A 6,028-nucleotide genomic window follows, 5' to 3' on the forward strand; every position below is an offset into this window, starting at 1 on the left:
GTGATCCAAGTTACAGAGTCATGGTATAGGTTTAAGCAGCCACAAATGTTATCGGTTATTATTTGAATGCATGTTGAGTTTGTTTTTGATGCTGAGGCTATGGGGAGGAGGCCATATTCAAATTGGGAAAGTAGAATGCCTTTTCCTGTTGTTCTGAAGGTTTTAGCTGAAAACAGGAGCCTTAACCTTTTTACTTGTGCAGTCAAGGTGGCAGGAGAAGTTAAGGGAGGGGCCAAGCCAAATGCCAAAGCATTTAAAGGATTGTTTTTTGTGGAGTGTTGTTGTAGTCATAGATTTGCAAAGAGCTTTGCATTTTTTTAGATTCAATTTGGTGCCAAAACAATCATAGTTTTATTTTGTTGGAGTTGCAAATGAGGCATTTTTTGAGATCCAGTGGATTAGATCTGGGAGATCTACTTGCAGGTCTGTCTACAGACTGAATGCTGAGTAGTTTATATGAAATAGTTCCATATCATCTTTGTAGAGAATGAGATGAGACACATCAAAGAATGTTTATTTACAAAAATGGAAAAGAGTAGGGGAACAAGAATAGAGTTTTGTGGGATTCATTTTTTAATGGCCAACTGGAAAACCTTGGTAAGAATTTGATGAAGACGATGATTTGTGACAAAGTTTTGAAGCCATTGTAGGTAATGACAAATTATGCAGATTAGTAGTAGGAGATGGAGAAGGAGATTGTGGTCATCAAGCCTGAAACCTTTTGTAGGGTTGATAAAGGTGTCACCAGTGAGGTGAACTCTATCCATAACTTGTAGTATTTTATCAATTCAGGTCCATATGGCTAGAAGTATTCTACAGTTGGACTTGAAACTCTGTTGTTTAACTTCTGTCATTTTAAGCATCTGCTGCTGATAGTCTTGTTTCTGATGAACTTTCTGCTTTAACATTAAAGACTAAACTCTTTTTTTTTTAGTTCCTTTTTTCTCATAATGGGTTTATCACTATGAGTCTCTAACATCCTTTCTCCATGTTGATCTTTCTTTTTTTTCCCAATAATTCTTTTATTTTATTTTCAATAAAATGAAACAATGCATACAGCCATTGTAGTAATGAACATTAAAATGAGGCGTTGAATAATTACAGAATATAATACATAATCAAACAGTTTAAATATAGATATAAGTGAGAAAGAGTGTAAAACATAAGAAAAGCATTGTCATTAATAAAACCAAACAAACTGTTATATACAATATTTACAACATGATATAATGTAATGTGCTGCACTTCCACTACCATAATTATCACTGGATCTCCATAAGTTAACAAGGACAAGGGTAAATGATGTTTTGAATGTACCCCTGAGAAATTATTCACTAAGAACTAAATCTAAAAGTTTCTTCCATAGTTTACTAAAATAGGCTCTTTTTTTTGGACCTTTTATAATGAATTTGTGTGCAGAAATATGTTTATGAGCCATTTCTTTGAATTTTCCCCAACTAAGTTTGGTGCGATCTAACCAATTGCTAGTGATGTATAGTTTAACAAGTGAACAAAGGATAATTAGGATGTGAAGTTGCATTTTTGATACTTTGGATGTAGGAATGTGAAGAATAGCTGTTTCCCACGAGGGTGTGGAGGTGTAGTAACCCATTTTTTCCAGGCGAACTTTCAGAGAGCACCAGAGTTTGTAAGAATGCTTGCAATACCACATAATGTGAAGCAAGTCCGCTTTGGACATGAACAACAGGTGCACGAGGGTGGAGTGTTGGCATTAAATTTATTAAGAGTTACAGGAGTATAATAAGCATTGTTGTTGAGCATCATTTGTGTATATAGGAGTTTTTTGAAAAGAGAGCTCTAGAGTAGATTTTATAGCTGATAATTTTGATCCTCTGTAATGGAAGGTCCGATGGTATTCCAGTAGTTGGAGAAAAGACAGTTTGAATCGTAGATCATGTTAGTCAATAGCTTGTAAGAGGATTATATTGTTTTTTTAATGCTTGAGATTGCTGAGATAACTTCAACTAGTTTGTTTAATTCCTGAGTATTGGGAGAGACGTTAAAATGTTGTGCCATAATAATTTCTCTTAGTTGTCTAAGAATAACTGTGTATTTTTTATTAGTACCCAAGATTAACCGTAACTCGGGTAGAGTTTTAGACCTATGTTTGAGAATATCCCATACATTGAGATCTTTGATGAGAGGGAATTTAGAAAGGTCAATCATTAGATTGTTAATTTTAAGATTTGGGTTCTGATGCAACGGTTGTAGAAGGGATAGAGAATTTACCAGATTAATATCTTTAATAAGATTTTGGAAAAGCTTGATTTTATGTTTCAAAGATTGAGCTAGATTACAGTTGTTCAAAGAAGTAATAGATAGAAAGGGAATAGCCTGAGGATTAATTTTGTTGGATATAACATGTTGATACCACATTTTAACCCAGGCTGGATAATGCGTTTGTGTTTTGATGTTGAAATTTGAGATAGACCAAACTCTAATTGAGCAAATAATTTTATAGTATAATTGGAAGTTTGGTAAACTTAGCCCCCCTTTTTCTTTAGGATAGGTTAATTTAAGGTAAGCAATTCTCACTGATTTAGGGAACCAAATGAAACCAGCTATTTCTTTGTTGATTTTGGAGAAAAAGTTATTATAGACTAATACATCCAAGGCATTTAGTTGAAATAGAAGTCTAGGTAAGATATTCATTTTCACAATAGCTGCTTTGGACAGGAAAGCTAAATTCATATGTTTCCATCTTTGTAGATCTTGTTGTATGTTAGACCATGTTTTTAATAAATTATTTTGAAGAATAGAGGCTTGATTATGTTCAAAATGGATACCTAGATATTTAAGGCTATATGTTATTCGGAAGGAGGATTCAGGGAAATAAAAGGATTTATGGGAGTTAGGGTTTATAGGAAATATATGAGATTTTTTATTGTTTATTTGATAATCTGATGCGATAGAGAATTTCATTATGGCATTAATAATTTTGGCTATATCTGTATTGGGTGACTGAAAATATAAATTAAGATCGTCAGCAGCTGATAGTGCAATCTGAGTGTTTAGTATTTTAGGTATATTGTGATAGGTATTCTGAGTAATATAAAGAAAGAAAGGCTCAATAAAATGTTAAAGAGAAAGGAGAGAGGGCACCCTTGCCTTGTTCCATTAGTGATCAGAATTGGCTCCGATCTCTGTTTGTTGATGTAAAGGTAGGTTTGGGAATTTGTGTAAAGTGTTCTAATCATATCCGAAAAAGAATTAGGCACACCAAAGTGGGACAATGTGGCAAACAGAAAATCCCAGTTAACTCTGTCGAAAGCTTTGGAGGCATCTAAAGTTAAGGTATATTTGGATTTCTTCCTTTTTTGGTAAATTGTATAAGGGAATCAAGGGTTAACGTATTATCCCACGTGTGCCTATTGCTCATAAAACCAGCTTGATCAGGGGAGATTAAAGACGGGAGAACTTTTTTCAATCTACATGCTAATATGGCAGCGAATATCTTAATGTCGACATTTATTAACGAGATTGGTCTGTAGTTGTGAGGATCTGCTTTATCTTGTTTATTTTTTAATATTAAAATAGTTTTCGAGTTATTCCAATGTATATCAGTAATACCTTCTTTAATAATATAGTTAAAGACTTTCAATAGTATGGAGGAGGTATTTGTGTAGAAAACTTTGAAGAAGTTAGTAGAAAAGCCGTCAGGGCCCGGGGCTTTGCCTAATTTTAAATTTTTATGATGGCCTGGACTTCTTGAATGTCGAGAACGGGCAGATAAGAGGAGATTTGGTTAGTATTAAGAGAGGGAACTTAATTGAATTAAGAAAAGACTCCATCCGAGGTTTTAGATTATCACTTTTATGTCCGCTATAGATTTCTGAAAAGAGTTCAAAGAACAGGTGTATTATTTCAGAATCTGATTTGTATAATTTCCTTGGTAATGAAGGGTGGAAATTCTAGGAGCACTATTATTATTTTTAGTATCCTAGCTAAGGTACTTGAGGGCATTTGTGCCCATTCAGAATATGTTGCAATGAATTTCTGTTCCTGAAAGGAATAGTTCTGTGAATAAAGTTCATATAAATCTTTGCGTCGCATTGATCAGTTCTATAGTTTGTGGGTCAGGGGATAATCTCTGACTTTTTTCCAGAGAGGAAAGTTTCAAGGATAAAGTATTTTCCTTTTTCATGTTTAGCTTTTAAGAAAGGAAGCTTGGCTAATGAGAAAGCCCCTCATTTCAGCCTTGCATGCGCCCAATGTATGTCCGGGGGATTTGGGACTCTGTGATATTCAAATCAAGATCTATTAACATGTTGTTAATTTTTTAATTATATCTTTATTATTTAGTAAATTATTGTTAAGTGTCCAGTTGGCAAAAGTAAAATCAGGTGGAGTGAACCTAATTATGAGAGAGATTTTGGCATGATCAGAGAAGCATCTAGGCTCCATATTGAAAGTATTTTTAAATTTGGATAAAAGGTCTGAGATTAAGAAAAAGTCAAGACGTGACCATGATTTGTGACAATTGGAATAAAAGGTATAAAGATTTTCCTTAGTCGAGTTATTACTAAATGTAATCGTGTCTATAAGATTAAAATCAGATATAAGCTCCTCTAACGCTATGGAAGCTTGAAGATTGTAAGAGGATGATTTGCTTGTGCGATCTAGACTGGGGTCTATAACGCATTCCAGTCCCCACCTACAATGAATAAGTGATTTGGAAATGAGTTCAGTATATTATAAATTTCTAAAATAAAAGTCTGTTGTTGTGAGCAAGGACCATACAGATTTAAAAACATAACTGGTTTGTCGGTGTTAGGTAGGGTAGATGTAAAGTAACACCATCTGCCGTTTGTGTCAGATTATATTCATTAATAATTTCCTGGAATTGTTTCTTAATTATGATGGCCACACCTTTCGAATTTGTGCTGTCACCTGCTTATTATAGACCTAATCCATTTTCTATTTTTACTTTTTCCCACTCAGAATTAGATAGGTGTGTTTCCTGTAGAAAACAAACGCTAGCATGAGATTTAAAGACAAGGTGTAATAGTAATTTTCTTTTTGCAAAGTTTTGTAAGCCATTTATATTCCAAGAATCAATGGACCAGCTCATGGGCGTTAAAACCAAACTAGGTATAGGCACATAATATATTTAGTGTAATTAAGATAATGTGTGGGTACATTACTTTTGTGTTGGGAATAGTCTACCCTAGTTTTGTTAGATAAAAGACTGAATATGAAGAACCAAATCTGCTCTTTAAAAGCAACACAGTAAAATGTAATGGAAGATGCAGCATGATACTTCTTCTGAACTAACCCGGTGCCTACCCACCCGAACCCTTAAGAAGCATATAAACAAACCAAAACAACATTAACAATTCTATACATATATACAAAGAACATCCAAAGATTATCAGACCAGAACTCACTTGTGCACATAGAGCCTCCACTTGTAAAGAGTACACCAATTTTTGTGTACAGTAAGCTTGGCCTAAGGTATATAAATATAAATCTGTAAGCCTGGATAGTTAAAACACTGTGTATACAACTAAGAATCTCTAAGAATACTGTACATAACATATTTGTTACTAGAATTGGCATTTCTTGTGAGAATGTAATCACAACTGTAATACAGTCAGATTGGTATAACATTAAAATTTTTATAAAATTATCTAACAGTATAATGTGTTACTAGTGTTGAAACCCAACTAAGAGGTTGTGACTGTTTAGTTAATGAGCTGCATATTATAAATACTTATAAAGCATGTTAAACGAAGATAAGGTTACAATGAACATAATCCAATAATAGCAGAACTATTTATAACCTAAGAGACTAGTTATATATGTGTAACCCACCCTTCAACTATATTAACCTTTTGCTAAATTTTTACAATTCAAGTTAATATTTAAATGATTTTAAAAAACTAATTGTAACTATCCCTAATCTAATAGAATGAAACTATAAAATACTTGTAGCAATCTACTACCAAACTATGTAATCTAAATGTACCCATGAGTATTTTAAACATTACCTGCCTTAATACCCATT

The sequence above is a fragment of the Protopterus annectens genome, chromosome 3.part0 (assembly GCF_019279795.1).
Source record: "Protopterus annectens isolate FY-2018-M chromosome 3.part0, PAN1.0, whole genome shotgun sequence".
In the NCBI taxonomy this organism is placed as follows: domain Eukaryota; kingdom Metazoa; phylum Chordata; order Ceratodontiformes; family Protopteridae; genus Protopterus; species Protopterus annectens.